Below are 17,607 nucleotides of genomic sequence, written 5' to 3'. Positions count from 1 at the left end.
ATAACAGAACCCGTCATTTTTTTTCCTTCTTCTATGATGGTATTTTCTCAATCCATTCCCAAATCAAACTAGATCTGCATAAGAAGAAAAAAAAGAAAAGAAAAAAAGAAATGGGAATTTCTCTAGAAAATATTACCAAGGTCACATGGCAACTGCCAGAAAGGTAATCTCCTTTCAGCTTCGATAATGAAATGTTAAAATATGCGTATTTTGCTTATTGGTTGCTTTCAGTTTCTCGTCTTCATCACTCAACCATCTCAAGATCCTGTAAGGAAATGAATTCTACCATTGATAGCAGTTCCTATTAAGGTATCTAACAATTGGTGTTCTATAACGATGGGTGTACAAATTTATTTGCATGTAGAGTCAAAACATAAAGAAATTTCCTCAGATACCATGAGTAAAAATTACATGGCTATATAATTTTGACAGACAAAAGCCACAGTTCCTGATCTTTATACTTACTCTTTGCTTTCCCAGAATAGGGGTAGTTCGCTGTAAAGCATTCTGCAACCCTACAAAAAAAGGCATGAAATTTTTGATTCATGTATTTATATCATTTCTTAGCAAAGTAATTGGCATTCCCAAAAATACAAAATGCAAATTAGAAGGATGCGTAAGCTCACTGATCTTTTTTTGTATATGGAAAGCTAGCCACCAAATTACTGTTGGTGAAAAGAGAGGAACGTCCATTAAAGAATAAGATAATGAAAAGGAAAGTATATACCAAAACCTATCTCTACTAGATACACTGGCTAGTCCATCATCAAAGGGCCACCAGCGAATATTGTAGTTAACACCAAAACCTCCAAATCGACAGTCAAAACCCTAAAAATCAAGAAAACATGAATAAATAACCATCAAATCCTCCAAATCGGCCATCAAAACCCTATAAATAAACAAAATATGAACAAATAAACATCAAATCTACCAAATCAGTATCAAAACCACCTGAAATTCCTAATTTCAAAAATCTCAAGATCCCCAAAATTCTAAAATCCCCAAATCCCTAATTTGTAATATCAGAACATCCCCAATTAGGGAATCGACACTACAAATCCCTAATTAGGGATTCGAAACTCAAAAATTCTCAATACACAAATCATTGCACAATGTTACTTGAAGGATTAAAAAATGCTAAAAAATACCCAAATTGATATGAATAGATAAGGAGAGAAAGAGAGAGAGAGAGAGAGAGAGAGAGAGAGAGAGAGAGAGATACCTGATGTTGCAGCAGAATGCTCCTTGATGTGCTGTAGATCGAGCGAAGAGAGAGATACATGATGTTGCAGCAGAGGGCCGAGGAGAGAGAGAGAGAGAGAGAGAGAGAGAGAGAGAGAGAGAGAGAGAGAGGGAAAGGGAGAGGGAGAGGGAGAGGGAATGCGCGCGAGAGGGAGAGGGCCGGAGATGGAGATGGAGAAGGAGAAGCAGAGAGAGGGAGCAGCAGAGAGAGGGAGCGGCAGAGAGGGAGAGAGAGTGGCACAGAGAGGGAGGGAGAGGAAGAGCGAGCAGAGAGGGAGCGGCAGAGAGAGGGAGAGTTGCGTGAGAGTGGGAAAGAGGTTAGGTTTTTTTTTTTCTTTTATATTCAGGGACCCTGCCAGCAGCCGGTAAAGGGTCGGCCCATCCGTTGGATAAGGCACTTTTTCTTGTAGTGACCGGACAAGGATAAGTTCCCAGATGGACAGCATAGAAGCGATTATCTCCCATTCCCCTAGGGAGACTAATGTGGTGGGCGACGATCTCACTCGTGTGGGCAGTGGCAGCCAGTCTCGTAGTCTATTCCAGTCCATGACTGAGTTGTCACCCCTCATCAGAGGTCTGATCTTTCTGGATGGAGCTGGTTTAGGCTACTTAGAGAGACTTAGTAGTTCTCTCTTCCTCTTGTTTGTCTTGCTTCTGTTTGGTGGGCCTATTTTTTCCTTTTTTGCTAACAGGCTCACGGCTTTGTACATATACAAGTCCATGAATATGAAAAGCCCTTTCTTTCTTTCTTTTTCTAAAAAGAAAAAAGGTCACGTGGTAGATCACGAAGGACCAAAGTCGGCTCGAGCTGTCCATCTTTAGCACACCTGCCCAGGGTGATATGTCTATCGGGACAATCTATCTGGTCGGCCTCATCATGGATGGCCTATATTTAAAAAATATAATCAACTGAAAAAAAAAAAAAAAAAAAAAAAACACAATTACATGGGATCCAATTTAGTCAGCTTTCCTATGTAGTGAATGCAGCTCAGCAAAATTCATTTGTAGTACCACCTGATATACTGCTCAGATGTCCTAAACGCTATTAATGTTACAATTTTTTGGCATTATGTCCCATCCATGTGGTTTGCACCAAATCAACAGGCCCTATCTAGTCACCCTACCCAATCAATCTTCTGCCATGCAATTTTTTATTTTTATTTTTTCATTTTATGTATATATGACTATTTAAAAATATGTAAATAATATTTCTTAAATTATTAAATACCAATCCAAGTCAAATGAGGACTTATATGCGCCTTTGAGTCAGCCCAACGAGCTAGATATGAACTTAGGCGGCCTGGCCTTTGTATTTAGGGGTATATGATAGGCTGCCAGGGGTCTTTTTTTCTTCCTCTCAGACGAACTGGAGTCTTATACAGTCCCCATGCTTTAATGAAAATTTTATTTTTATTTAGAAAAAAAAAAGTGCACTAGAGCTTTCGAGTTTTTGATTAATTTATGCTCATTTTTCATCTTCTTGGAATGTTAGGGATCGACCTTATGCATGCATTGAACATAGACTTTAAAATCTTCTTTCAAGTATGAAGATCAGCCCCATTTTCTCCAATTTTTCCATCAAAGTGGTCCCAACGAAGGTGACAGTCCTGAGCCTAACTATCATCTGGTAATGAGAGGTTGAAAAGAGGGGTGTAAAAGGGAAATTTGTATTTTGCAATGGATACAAAGTTCCGTTGCTTGTTTTCTTTTCAACTCGCAGGTTATCATTGAACAAAGACAGCAAAATATAATACTTTTAACTCCCCACCGTCAGTTGGAATGATCCGACGCGGATTCTTCCTAGAGGGGTCCGGTGATCCCACGCAATAATGACCATTGATAGAAGTGTACACCATCGATCACTCGTGGCCCTAAAATTATCGACATACAAAATGGATCGTATGTATGCATAAAAAAAATAATAATAATAAATTAAAAAACATCACTCCCAGTTTGGCGGCCGTTAAACAGATGGCTTTGATCATCGAATCACAGTGACTTTTGTGCTACAAGCAATCTACAGTGGACTTTTATGATCCAATGGTCCAAGATGATCACAGGCAAGGTTTGAAATTGGTGTGTCACATGACATGTCATTCACCACCAATACGGCTAGCGTATCAAACTGTTTTGGGCCAATACGGGCAGATACAACAGTATCGTTCATGAGGGGCAATACTATCGGTTTTGTAAAGTACTAGACCTTGATTATATTTGGACGACCCGATTCCCCAGAGAAGTTCTCCTTGGAATATGATAAGAAAATTTATTATACTTGTACATACTATATCCACAGATACGGATGTATTCAATGTATTCACGTATATACAAGTGTCGTTGGTTGCAACAACGTTGCAGAATTCAACAAATGAAGCAGTTGTGTGACGCAATAACACACAAAACAGGTTCTACTTATATTATATAAAGGTGGCTATCTATAAATCATCCGTCATCCCTACATATCATACATCATGCCTAACATATCAGGCTACAGTGCATGCATTATAAAAATCAATGGTTAAAATCGTTGAATACATCATAGCTGACGTTGCTGCTGACAGAATAAGGCCATGTTTGGAAAAAAAAAAAAGTCAAATTGGACCATCAAACCTGGACCGGAATTGTCTACAAAACCTGTTCTACGCAGCTCTGTCAGGTCCACTATATGTTAATTCACCCCATCCATGAGGTGGAAAAACTTGTTTGTACTTTACATTCAGAAGACCAGCCCGATTAAAGACTCAGATGAGCCGTACCAACTGTAAAGATGTAAAATTGATCCTAAAACCAGCGAGTCCATGTTGTGTAGCCTGCTTGAGCGACAGATCACGCTGATTTTTTTATCTTCACTTCATCCTGTTGAGTTACATTTAATTAATGGGTTTGATGAAAGATACATTTGATTAATGGACATTTGCCTAATGGGTTTGATGAAAGATACGTACCATGGTTTCCCCGCACACAAACCTATGGTTGGCATCCCATTTCCATTGCTTGAGTCGTGAATCTGGTATATATATTTTTTTAATGGCCTAAAATTGAGGAAAGAACGTGGTACATATTAAATATTGTAGCCTCATGAGCTTGAATGTTTTAGGCGATTACCCGGAATGGGTGTTGTCGCGGATTGGGCCCCATCAAAGGGCTCTAATGTTGTGTGAATGTCTTCAATTTGTCACAAAATAGGAGAGTTCGATCGATCAAACACACTACTCGATCAACTGAGAGACCCTCAAATTATATAAATTGGTCTCTAGACAGTTTTAGACAGTTTCGATCAATTGATTAGGGAGGTTCGAGCAATCAACTATTTTCAAATAATACTTGTAAATTATTTCGACCCTTTTGAGCATGTTCGAGTGATCGAACATGTGGTTATTGATCGATCGAGGGTTGCTCAATCGATGTCAATCAATTGATGCTTAGATCAACAGTGCACACAGTTTCGTGTAATTGCATGATTTATTTTCTATTTCGGGCGTTATGCTATATATGTGTGTAATATGGAATTAAGGCATGATTACGAGAGCTTAAACGTTTTTAAGAGAGTTTTCAAAGGAGGCTAGTGTTTTTTGAAGGGTTTTATATTAGTAAGTGGTTCTATCTATTGTAATTTGTTATGCATAGTGGATTTTGTTGTCGCCTTGTGCAGTGATTTTTCACCTAAATTTTTTTTTTTTTATATGAAAAATCATGTGTTTCTGTGCCTCATTCTCAAACTCGACCTTGAAAAAGCCTACGATAGGGTGAGTTGAAATTATCTGAAACAAGTGCTCTTCAAGTTTGGGTTCTGCCAGAGATGGGTCCAGATCTTGGAAAGTTAATGGGGAAACAACTGGTTCTCCATCCTCATCAACGAGGAACCGTCGGGCTTCTTTAAATCTTACAGGGGTTTAAGGCAAGGGGACCCCCTATCCTCAGCACTCTTCATCATTTCTAGGGAGACTTTCTCCGCAAATCTTAACCTTATGGTCACCATTGGAGGGTGTTAACAATTTGCCATTCGTCAAGGATGCCCCAGCTTGTCCCACCTTCTCTTCACAGACGATATTCTTCTCTTCACCAATGGTGAGAGGGAGTCACTCCTTCAACTCAATTAGTTTCTAGTTTTATTTTAGTCAGTTTCAGGACAACAAATCAGCCGCCGAAAGAGTAGATTCATATGTTCAAAAGCTCTAACTCCAGTCAGGATCAGATCCACTGAATGTATCCTCGAGTTCCAGAAAGCTAGGGACGATGTCATCTACTTGGGTGCCCCTCTCTGCATGGGAAAAATCAGATCTGTAGCCTTTCATTTTTTGGTGGACAAGGTGGACGGGAGAACGTCGGGTTGGTCGGGTAGGCTGATATCACAAGTAGGCAGAGTAACGTTAATTCGTCATGTTCTGAGTAGTCTTCCCATCCAAATCATGTCAGCTATGCATATCCCACGCCAGGTGATTGATAAGATAGAAAGAAGCGCTTTTCAAATTTCGTTTGGGGTTGGGCTGGTGGGAACAGGAAACACCACTGGCTGGCTTGGAAAAAGATTACCAGACCAACCAAGGAAGGCGAGTTGGGTATCAGAAGGCTGAAAGATGCCATGGAAGCTCAGTGCCTCAAGTTAGCATGGTCTATTAAGTATGGGGATCCACCTAGCCCTTGGACAAAGCTTACGAGAAGTAAACATGGAAGGGATATCCACGCCATTGACCTAGCGCCCTCCTCCTCCAATCCATCGCCCCTGTGGAAGAAAGTTAGATCTTTTTTCCCACTCTTTCAAAGTCAATTCAGTGGTCAGTTGGTAATGGTGAACAAAATTTTTGGTCTGATAACTAAATGGGCAGGGACCCCCTCCATCGCCTGCTAGCATGTCCAGTCCCAACTGAGCTTTTGGAGCTGAAAGTGAGAGATGTCCTGGGTCGTGCTAGTCCCTTCCCTCCATCCAGGGTTTTCTCCCTCCTTCCTCAACACCTTAGCGACGAGATTATCAACGGTGACTACTCTACTTCTGATGATCCTCCCGAGTGCATCTGGTCGCATGAAAAGTCAGGTAGATTCTCTGTTCGCTCAGCATGGCAGCTGCAGCGTTCTCCCTCTCCGCCTACCCAGTGGGCTAGATGGATTTGGCAACGCCCTCTCCCTCCAAAGTTCTCCATCTTCACGTGGAGAATTTTGCAAAATGCGATCCCCGTCGATAGCAGAGTTCAAGAAAAAGGCGTCGCCATGGCCTCTAAGTGCAGATGTTGTCTCCAAAGTACGAATGCTTCTCCTCAGTCGGAATGAATTCCCCACCTCTTTCTTTTTGGTCGTCACACGCAGGCCCAGGCCCTTTGGGCCTCTTTCAGCTCGGTGTGCAGTATCCCTCCGCTGGTCCACAATTCTATTGCAAGCAAGCTGAGCAATTGGAGGAATGCGTCGGCTCCTGGAGCAGCGCATAGCTTGGTCCGTTTTCTGCTGCCTATCCTTCTTCTCTAGGAGATATGGTGATCCAGAAATGATGTTGTTTTCAAAAATTCCCCAATGATCATTGGGACATCAACGGCCCATATCAGATGGTGGGAAAACATACTTCTTGGCACAGATTTAATGGATGATGTTAGCTGGAAGCGCGGGATGAGGCCCCAGAATTCGGTACCTGTTCAAAGTAGAAATGCCTCTACCCTGGTGAAATGGAAACAACCATCCCCGGGATGGGTCAAATTAAATGTTGATGGATCAGCGATGGGTAATTCTGGTCCTTCAGGTGGGGGTGGTGTCTGTAGGAATGAAAACAGTATTTTCCTTTTCGATTTCACCGCGGGCTACGGGGTTGGTTCTAATAATTTGGTGGAACTTCGCGCTATTCACGACGGGATGATGCTCTGCTTGGGAAAGGGCTTGGACAAGGTTATTGTTGAGTCTGACTTTAAATTGATGATTCATTGCCTCATTAATCACGCCATGGCCCATTGGAAGTGGAAACCATGGTTGGATGGAATTAACCACTTACACCAGCTGGGCACCTTTACTTTCACTCACATTTTCAGAGAAGGTAATGGTCCGGCAGATGGTTTGGCATGGGACGGGAACCGCCTTCAACAATCTACGATCTACCTTCATCCTAGGTCCCTTCCTTCTGCTGTCCGTGGTATGATCTTTTTGGATAGGGTCGATCTTGGTGTGCTCAGATCAACCGTCTAACTCGGTTTCGTCAGGTCCCTTCGTCTTCTTCTATTGCGAGGGATCTATTTCATTTTTTATAAAGCCTTGTATAGCCTATAATTTTCTGAAATGAAATATAGTTTCCAAAAAAAACATACTCAAAATTATGTACGCATTTATGTATGTGTGGGCATCTATATAAAGACACATTTCATGCATCTACATATGTGGACACACAAACACCATTTGCATGATTGTGTCATTTTTGCTTAGAGTAGAAGTTCAATTTACTATATATACTATATGTTGATGATCAACATCACACAGTTCTATAATAATAAAAAAAATCGGTTTCCATCTGCACCGATTAACTATAAAATTTCATAAGAAGTGTGAAATAGTCATGATGTAGATTACCTAGGGCTACGAGTATTTGGTTGTAACTCTTATTCTCATATACCTTCAATAGAGAGAGATAAGCTAGACCAAAGGGTAAAGAAGTGCACCTTTGTGGGCTATGGTGACGGTGTGAAGGGATATATACTATATGACCAGGTCATATAGAAGATCATGATAAGTCTTGACATCAGGTTTGATAAGGAATTCTTAGTCGATAAGGATTTATTGTTCCACAAGAATGAATATAAGGAAATAGAAAAATCAATGGTTTTTAATGTCAATGTCGAAAAAGGTGAGACACAGGAAGAAGCGGAGCCGGAGGAAGAGGTACATGAGTAGCTAAAGTAGCCAATATTGAGGAAAAATCCATTGAGAGATTGCAGATTACCAATGAGATACAGAGATGAATTGAATATTGCATTCACTCTCATTAAAGATGGTGGGGATCTATATACCTTTCAAGAAGTGTTGGATACCACAAATGCTGAGAATTGGATAACGGCGATATAAAACAAGATTGAATCTTTATATAAGAATGAAATGTGGGAGCTGGTGGAGCTTCCCATATGACATAAAGCGATCGAATGTAAGTTGACTTACGGGAAGAAACATGACAGATATAAGACGAGATTAGTTGCGAATGGTATGCTCTGAAAGAAGGCGTCGACTTTAGTGAGATATTCGTGCCTATTGTGAAGTAAGTGTGTATTAGATTTGTAAAAATAGATGCAATGATTGCTTTGCTAAAATCTCAAGCATCGATTGTCCACCACACCGGTCTTGGTTCTTCTCAGTTTTGACAAGTTGTTTAACGTTGAGTGTGACATCTCATATGTTAGAATCGGAAGAGTCTTATCTCAGGAAGGCAGGCTGATAGCCTTCTATAGGTAGAAGCTCGGTGAAGATTGAAAGAAGTAGTCGACAAATGAGCTTAAATTGTATGCAGTTGTTTAAGCGCTGCGACATTGACTGCATTATCTTACTCAAAGAAAGTTTTTTCTATACACTGACCATCAAGTCTTAAAGTTTATTAATACTCAGGCTAACGGGAATCGTGTGCATGTTGGATGGGTAGCATTTTTGTAGGAATTCATGTTCGTTCTAAACCATAAGTTAGGGCAGTAGAACAAGGTGGTTAATGCACTTAGCTACCATGCATCACTACTTGTTACAATGAGTAATGAGGTGGTTGGCTTTGACTGTATCAAGGAGCTGTATACCAAGGACGATGAATTAAAGGATGCATGGATGAGGTGCCAAGAAGGTCATCCCAATGACCTACCTATGTAAGACAGTTTCCTCTTCAAAGCGAATCGACTATAATCCCCTAAAGTTCTCTGAGGGAGCAGATTATTCAAGAGCTACATAGAGGTGACATTGGTGGATACCTTAGGCGAGATAAGGCGCAGGCTCTTATGGAGGAGTGGTATTACTGGCAGCAATTGGTACGTGACATGGGTAAAGCAGTGCAGTGCTATCATGTTTGTCGGACCTCCAATGGGCAATCTCAAAATATGGGCCTCTACACCTCGTTACATGTGCCTAACGACCCGTGAGAGGACTTTAAAAAAATTGACTAATTTCATTAACAAATCAAATCAAAATTTACATTCGAACTTCCCCAGGAAAAAGGACCTGAGGAATGCCAATCATCACTTAGCCAGGCTAGAAACCCTAGGAAAAAAAACTATGTCTCTCTGATAGCATGTAACCTCACCTTAACACGGAAAAGAAGCCCTTTAACTTGTGGAGGGAGTCAGCAAAACGAGCACTAAAAAAGGCTGATTGGGAATCGCTCCCTATGCATGCTAAAGCATCTGCTGGGGCATTACCCTCCCTGAAGATATGTTGGAACTCCACCTGACCTCAAAGGTAGAGCTTCTCAATTCTGATGAGCCAGTATTTTCATTTCCAACCCAGGCAGGCGCTCTCGTTCAAGACCTTCACCACCAATTGAGAGTCGGTTTCTACCACTACTTTGGAGTAGCCTATGGAGAAGCAGTGGGAAAGACCCTTGAGAGGACTTATCTATGTACTTTGTGCTTCGTCTCCCATGAACACAGTGCGGCATGTATATGATGTCAGTGGTGGTAGATCATTTCTCAAATATGGCACACTTTATCCCATGTAAGAAGAGTTGGTGCACTTTATCCCTCGATGCAACACATGTGACAAATCTATTCTTTAGAAAGGTCATGCAGCTACAAGGGGTTCCCAAGACCATTACTCCTAACCATAATACGAAGTTAATTAGCCACGTCTAATAGACTTAGTGGAATCAGTTCGGTACACAACTTCAATTTAGTAGTGCTTACCACTCACAGACCGATGGGTGGACTAAAGTTGTGAATCGCACATTAGGAAACCTCTTTCGATGTATTTTAGGTGACAAACCAAAGCAGTGGGATTTGACCTTGTCTTAAATAGAATTTTCATTCAAGAACATGGTGAACCGCTCGAGAGAGAAGTCCTCATTCTAAATTGTTTATGGTCGAGTGCTCCGCCACACACTTGACTTGGTCTTTTTGCCTAAACTCCAAGGCATGAGCATTGCAATAGAACATGTGACGGACTAAATCATGGGCATTCATGTGAATATACAAGTCAAATTGCATGCCTAGAATGACAAGTACAAGGAGTAAGCCAACGAGCATCGACGACAAAAGGTGTTCGAGGTGGGCAATCATGTTATGATCCATCCACACAAGGAGAGATTTTCAACCGGGACCCACACAAGTTAAAGAAAAGAAGATAAGACAAGTACTAAACCTTCAAAAGATCAAGATAACGCTTACATTGTTGATCTTCCAGATGACATGGAGATCTCACGTACTTTCAAAGTTATGGACATGACGGAGTATCATGAACTGAAGCGGAATGAGAACTCAAGGTCGAGTTCTTTTGAAGTGGAGGAGACTAATGTAGAGCAGTTCGCAGATACTTTCATGGCCAAGATGGACTAGAGAAGGCCTGATCAGAGGCAGAAGTGATCAGGATTGTCAAAATGTTAAAACAATTGTATCTTGCAAATTGGAATGAATTTTTCAACATGATTATATGATTTTCAAGTAGGAGTTGTGAGATTCCATCAAATCGACGATTGAAAGTCCATTTTAATTTCATTTTTACTATTTATAAGAAGTTTTAGTTTGATCATAACTCTTAATCCTTTAAGCTTTAGGAGTCGTGCCTAACATGGAAAGGGATTAGAAAAATTAAGATAATAATGTGGTTAGGCCAAATTGGACACTTATAATTTTTGGTTAAAAACCATGTAATCTAGTAGAAGTCATGACCGTTTATGAATTGTAAGTTTACTATTTATAGTAAGTCACGTTTCTAAGGGAGTTTGGTTCTGAAACTTCTTCCTAGGTTTAATATCACTATTTAAAGGATTGTAAATTCATTTTTATCATCAATCAATTTATTTTCGAATTTAGTAGAATTTATTTTTGTTGGGGAAAAATAGGACAAGCCCGGGGACTCAGCTATGGAATGAACGAACTCTATTAAAACCGCCTGGGATTCCGAGGTAATGAGCCTGACCGGGGCAAGTATACTTAACGCTTAAAGGAGAGACTTAGCTCGGCTTATAGGAAATGAATCCTGACCAAGACTTTCAAAGTCCAAAGCCATAAGACAGTATACGAGATGCATAAAGTTGACTCGGTAAATGAGGCAACGACATCCAAAGAGGCCGATTAAGGTCCGAAGCTCAGAAGCAACCCGACCAATCATAAAACCGACACATATTTAGGTCAGTTATAGAGTCGACTATCGAATTAAGAGAGGATATTGATTACAGATCGGCTTCATCTCATTAGACAGAAGGCAAACAGCTTTATCCTTGAAGCTAGCTGAGACTCACTCATCACTAGAGCTGGTTAGGACCGAGCCAAACAAGGTAAAGATGGCGTAAACAAAAACACCTTTTCAAAAATCTAGTGAAAGGATCCCCAATCCCGAAGATCTCGGGATCAGGTGGAGTCTAAAAATGGATTGATATCAAATCTCTAAGATACCAAGAGAAGAATCCTAGCACGATGGGACCCTCTCATTCCTATAAATACAAGAGGTCTCCAAGGTAAAAGGTATGCAAAAACTCTCCCAGAAAATCCTCTTATTCGATCCTACTCCTGACTTTGACATCGGAGGATCCCCGGATCTAGCCAAGGTCTCCTTTGTCTCCTTCTTGTGTAGGTGATAGGACGGAGGAGGACGCACCAGTTTTTTACATCAACATATTAGCGCAGTCTGTGGGAACGATATGAAAAGTCATTTTCCAAGCCTTACCAAAAAGCTTCAAACATATTTTCAATGGCAAGAACTAGAAGAACCACTCAAAACGAGCCTAATGAGGTCGTTGTCACTGGACCACCGGCAACCGAAGGCCCACCGGGTACGAACGGAGCCCAAAATCGACCCGATAACCACAAGGTTCTGTGGCCCGTCCGGCGACCTCAGTTTTGACCAGACATACTCAGCAAAACCGGGGGAACGAGCAGTTAGATAGAGAGGTCCGGGAACTCAGGACCGATATGAACTTCATGAAGTAAATGCTGGAACAGATCCATCACCAGCAAGTTTCACCTCAGCATGATGAGATCAGACAAATGCTCCACAACAAGTCGCCTATCGTTAGCCTGTTGCTCCATGATCCGTCCCTCAGCAGCAAAGTCAGCACTAAGGTCCAGCCGAGCCTGCACTCGCTCAGTCCATGACTGCCCCACTACTGCCACCGATCTTCGACACGAAATAGGTTGGAGAAGGCGCAACAGGCTCCGGTTGAGGGTACGCCGATAATGATGAACCTTGGAAAGCTGACATCCAGGTTTTCAAGAGGGAAGTACAGGAAGAGATCGCCGATATGAGGCAAAATTGAAATCTGGGTCAGACGAGACCCGAGGCAAAGGCATTCCCGTTTACAAAAGAAATTATGCAAGCTCGGTTGCCGAAGCGATTCCGACTACCCCAAATTATGCCCTTCACCAGGAAAATCGATCCAACCGAGCACATCGAATCCTTTTAAACGTATATGGAATTGCACGATGCCTTAGACATCGTTATGTGCCGAGCTTTTTCCCTTAGTTTAGCTGATGTGGCTTGGCTTTAGTTCAAACAATTGAAACTAAAGTCCCTTAGCTCATTTACAGAGCTCAGCAATGCCTTCCTCACCAATTTTATCGGCGAGAAGAAGAAATTAAAGCCGTCTATGCATCTGAACAATATAGTTCAGAAAGAAGGAGAGCTACTGAAGGATTACATCAAGCGCTTCAACTTTGAATCACTTCAAGTCTGAAAACATTCGGACGAAACAGCTCTTAACTCAATCATGCAAGGCGTCAGAGATAAACCATTTCTTACATCCTTAGACAAGAACTTGCCTACTACTCTAGTAGAATTCATTGCTCGGTCGGACAAGTACGTGGACGCCCAAGAAACCCAAATCCCACATTAAGCCGCTCAAAACGTAAAAATCCCAGCCAAAGACTCAGCAAAGAAAGAAGTTGACTCGGCTAGTGGAAAGAAACGTAAAGACGATCGGTCTCGTAATGAACGTAGATCAGGGAAGCGGTCCAACCATAAATTCTCAACGTACACCCTACTCGATAAACCACAGGAGCAGGTTTTGATGGAGATTAACGGCAAAGGCTTTGTCAACTGGCCGAATAGACTCCGAAGCAATCCGAACTGATGAAATAAGAACAAATACTGCCATTACCATCGCGATCATAGGCATAATACGAGTGACTGCTATCATTTGAAAGAAGAAATCGAGAGACTCATCCAAGAAGGTCATCTCAGAGAACATGTCGAAAGAACCAGGACAATGGAAGAATGTTCGGGTGAGAATCGATCCATAGAGGAAATCCGGACCATTGTCAATGGTCCCCGAGGTGGGGGCAACTCAAACAATGCTTAGAAAAATCACGCCAGAAGCATCGGTCGACCTGATTCTGAAATCTTGATTTTAGCTCGACCTTCGAAAGAGAAGAAAAGGAAGAAGTACTGCATACCGTTCACCAATGAAGACGCTCGGGGCATTCACCATCCGCATGATGACACATTAGTCGTCACCCTCACTATAAAAAACTGTAAGGTATTCTGCATTCTTGTTGGTACAGGGTCGTCCGCAGACATATTGTTCACTCCAGTTCGACAAAATGGGTGTCGAACGATAGACTTTATGGCCAATTCATACCTCATTGGTTGGATTCCCTGGTGGATAAACTCTCCTCGAAGGAGTTATCTCATTACCACTCATTACCAGAAACTCTCCACATCAGGCGACAACAATGGTCGACTTTCTGATAATCGACTAACCATCAGTTTACAATGCTAACTCGGTCGACCCTCTCTATGCCTTCTCCAAGCTATAGTATCGACGTATCATCTCTTCATGAAATTTTCGACCGAATCGGGAGTAAGATTCGTCAAAGGTGACCAACATGACGCAAGGCGCTGCTATGCAACGGCTGTAAAAGCTCCAGCTGAGGTAACCACGATTAAATCATTGGACCCTCAAGTCGAGACCCACGAGCAGGGACAACCGGTAAAAGACCTTATCCCAGTACCCTTGGTTAAGATAGATGAATCCAAGACAGTTCAGATTGGCTCGTCCCTGCACTCGCCCCTGAAGGATAGGCTGGTATCTCTACTCTGACGATATGCTAATGTGTTTGCATCAAACCATGAAGATATGCCTGGGATCGATCCCTCAGTGATGACTCATCGCCTCAACATCGATCCGACTTACAGACCGATCCGATAGAAGCGACGACCGCTCAGCCCTGAAAAGTACGTCATCATTAAAGAAGAGGTTAGTAAGCTCCTCAAGGCTAAATTCATCGAGGAGATATACTATCTGGACTGAGTAGCTAATGTCATACTCGTTAAGAAAGCCAATAGGAAGTAGCGAGTCTGTATTGACTATACCAACTTAAACAAAACATGCCTAAAGGATAACTTTCCTCTTCCAAGGATCGATCAGTTGGTGGATAGCACGGCAGGACATGAACTTTTCAGTTTTATGGATACTTATTTTGGATACAATCAAATTGTAATGCATCAATTAGATAAATCTAAGACTACCTTTGTCACTGACAAAGGACTTTATGATGAGGGTCGAATATTGCATATTAGACCCTAATCATTACCAGATTTTACGTATATGATAATGCTTAATGGAGTATTTTAATTGTATTTTTGTTACAGGATGAAGTCAGGAGTGTTAATTGAAAATTGATGTTAAAGGCATGGATTTCATGATCCAAAGTCTCCAGAGCACGGGATGGACTCCAGAGAACCAATAATGAAGATTTTACACGCCTGGGATCTGAGGAAAGCAAGCCAAAGGGGCCCGAAAAGGGTCCAGAATGCAAGATCACATGGTTCCCGCTATCCAATCAGTTCGAAACTTAATACATGGGATGAGGGCTGTAAATTAACCGTACATATTAAATTTCAGCCATTGAAGATCTCGGGAAGTGGTCCAACGGACAGATCAGCCTATTAATCTCCAATTTGGGGCCCACCTGATATTTGGAACTGCCTCAACCTTGGTATTGACGGCTAAATTACCATGATAAAGAGGATGGATGGTGTAGATTTCTTGAAATCATCACAGTGGACCCCACATTGAGTGAAATGTGCATGGTGCACATGTGCACTGCCCGCACCTAAGTCGGTCAGCGCTGACCCGACTACCTTTCAAAATGGAAATCTCCGTTTCCAGCGTCTCCGCAGGTGGGGCCCACCTAGTGTCCAAATGGACAATCAAAACCGTCCATCTCCCAAGATTATAACCATCGCCTAGACGTCCGTTTGGTTCCATGCATGTGTACGGATCGCTGAAAAACATAAAACGGACGGTGAGTTCAAATCTCACCACAAAAATAACTCGAAATTGGGCATTCTAGCTTTTTTTCATCCTCCATGCAATGGACGGAGTGGATTATTGAAATAATTATCAACATGGGTCCCACCATTGCCACGGAAGTTGGTTTGCGTCAGCGACGACGACCGCTAGCCGCTTGTGAAGGATTGTGGGCCCGTCGTCACCCTATGGCCGATCGAGCCGCCCATCTTGTAGAGTGGTTCGAGAGCTTCAAAACCAGCTGATATTCTTCTCTCATGCATGCACACGTGTGTGATACAGAGGCCACAAAGGGCCGACGTCAAAACCGATCTTTTGTATTTTCTTCTCGTGTCATGGACATTCAAAAACCACCCATTCTTGACCGAAATTTTGCTAGAAATTCAATGGACGGGTGGATTTTCCAGAAAATACCTCTGTGCACCGATCACGGCTGTGAAAAATTGCACTTCGAGTCTTTCTACGACTCTGCCACTATACCTATAAAAGGGGAGTTTTGGACGTGGGAAAGGCATTGAGAACCAGGGAATCTGGAGCAAGAGAGAGAAGAAAGAGAAGAAAGAGAAGAAAGAGAGAGAGAGAGAGATTGTTTGGTTTGACTTTTTTATGAATTTTATTTAATATTTTTATGGATTTTATGGGTCACTAATCTCTCACCTAGGTTGAGATGAAGCCCCTAATCTGATTAGCTCTTGTATTGGTTGATTTACTTTGAATTTCAATTAATTTGTTTCTTTCTTTAAGTGGGCTTTATGGGTTTAAATTCTATACTTCTCCATCTATGAACTTGACCAAAGTATATATATGGATGTTGTTTGGATGCTTATTATGGGTGCTTGTGTCTGATCAAGAACAGGTTTCCTATAGAGGAAGAAACAGGATGCTTTAATGAATTGTACATCCCTTATGCCCGACCAAGGATATGGGATATGTCATTCATGGCATTGCTTAAAGGAATTAGATAGTCTGTATGCCCGATTAAGGACACAGATTGTGCTTTCTCTATTTAAGTGGTATCAATCTAGATCAAGGTGAATCAACAGACAAAACAAGGGTTAGGATAATTAGGGGTGGATTCGAAAGTCCTAGTGCTCTCTCTCTGATTGAATTTTCTTCCCTGTTCTTAATTAATTATTTTTCATAAAATTGTGCTTAGTAATTCATTCCATTAATTGTTGGATTAGTTAAGGAGAATCATAGATTTGAATTGTGACGATCAGTCCTCGTGGGAACGATCTACATCTGATTCGTATACTTGCGAGTTTAAAAATCATTTAAACCAACATGATTTAAATGATTTTTAAACTCGCAAGTATACGAATCAGATGTAGATACGGTACGTATTACGAGATCGTTCCCACGAGGACTGATCGTCACAATTCAAATCTATGATTCTCCTTAACTAATCCAACAATTAATGGAATGAATTACTAAGCACAATTTTATGAAAAATAATTAATTAAGAACAGGGAAGAAAATTCAATCAGAGAGAGAGCACTAGGACTTTCGAATCCACCCCTAATTATCCTAACCCTTGTTTTGTCTGTTGATTCACCTTGATCTAGATTGATACCACTTAAATAGAGAAAGCACAATCTGTGTCCTTAATCGGGCATACAGACTGTCTAATTCCTTTAAGCAATGCCATGAATGAAATATCCCATATCCTTGGTCGGGCATAAGGGATGTACAATTCATTAAAGCATCCTGTTTCTCCCTCTATAGGAAACTTGTTCTTGATCAGACACAAGCACCCATAATAAGCATCCAAACAACATCCATATATATACTTTGGTCAAGTTCATAGATGGAGAAGTATAGAATTTAAACCCATAAAGCCCACTTAAAGAAAGAAACAAATTAATTGAAATTCAAAGTAAATCAACTAATACAAGAGCTAATCAAATTAGGGGCTTCATCTCAGCCCTAGCTGAGAGATTAGTGACCCATAAAATCCATAAAAAATA

General features: G+C 41.4%; 1 long non-coding RNA gene across 1 annotated transcript; it reads right to left on the bottom strand.

Annotated features, from left to right (window-relative positions):
* On the bottom strand, positions 1-959 carry LOC131253886 (uncharacterized). The gene is made up of 3 exons (XR_009175331.1): positions 627-959; positions 466-515; positions 1-265 (listed from the first exon to the last, which is right to left on the bottom strand). It is a non-coding gene; the product is annotated as an uncharacterized LOC131253886 (long non-coding RNA).
* Between the last annotated feature and the right edge of the window lie 16,648 nt (positions 960-17,607).

The sequence above is a fragment of the Magnolia sinica genome, chromosome 8, assembly GCF_029962835.1.
Source record: "Magnolia sinica isolate HGM2019 chromosome 8, MsV1, whole genome shotgun sequence".
NCBI lineage: Eukaryota > Viridiplantae > Streptophyta > Magnoliopsida > Magnoliales > Magnoliaceae > Magnolia > Magnolia sinica.
This window is presented reverse-complemented; position numbering and strand designations above follow the sequence as displayed.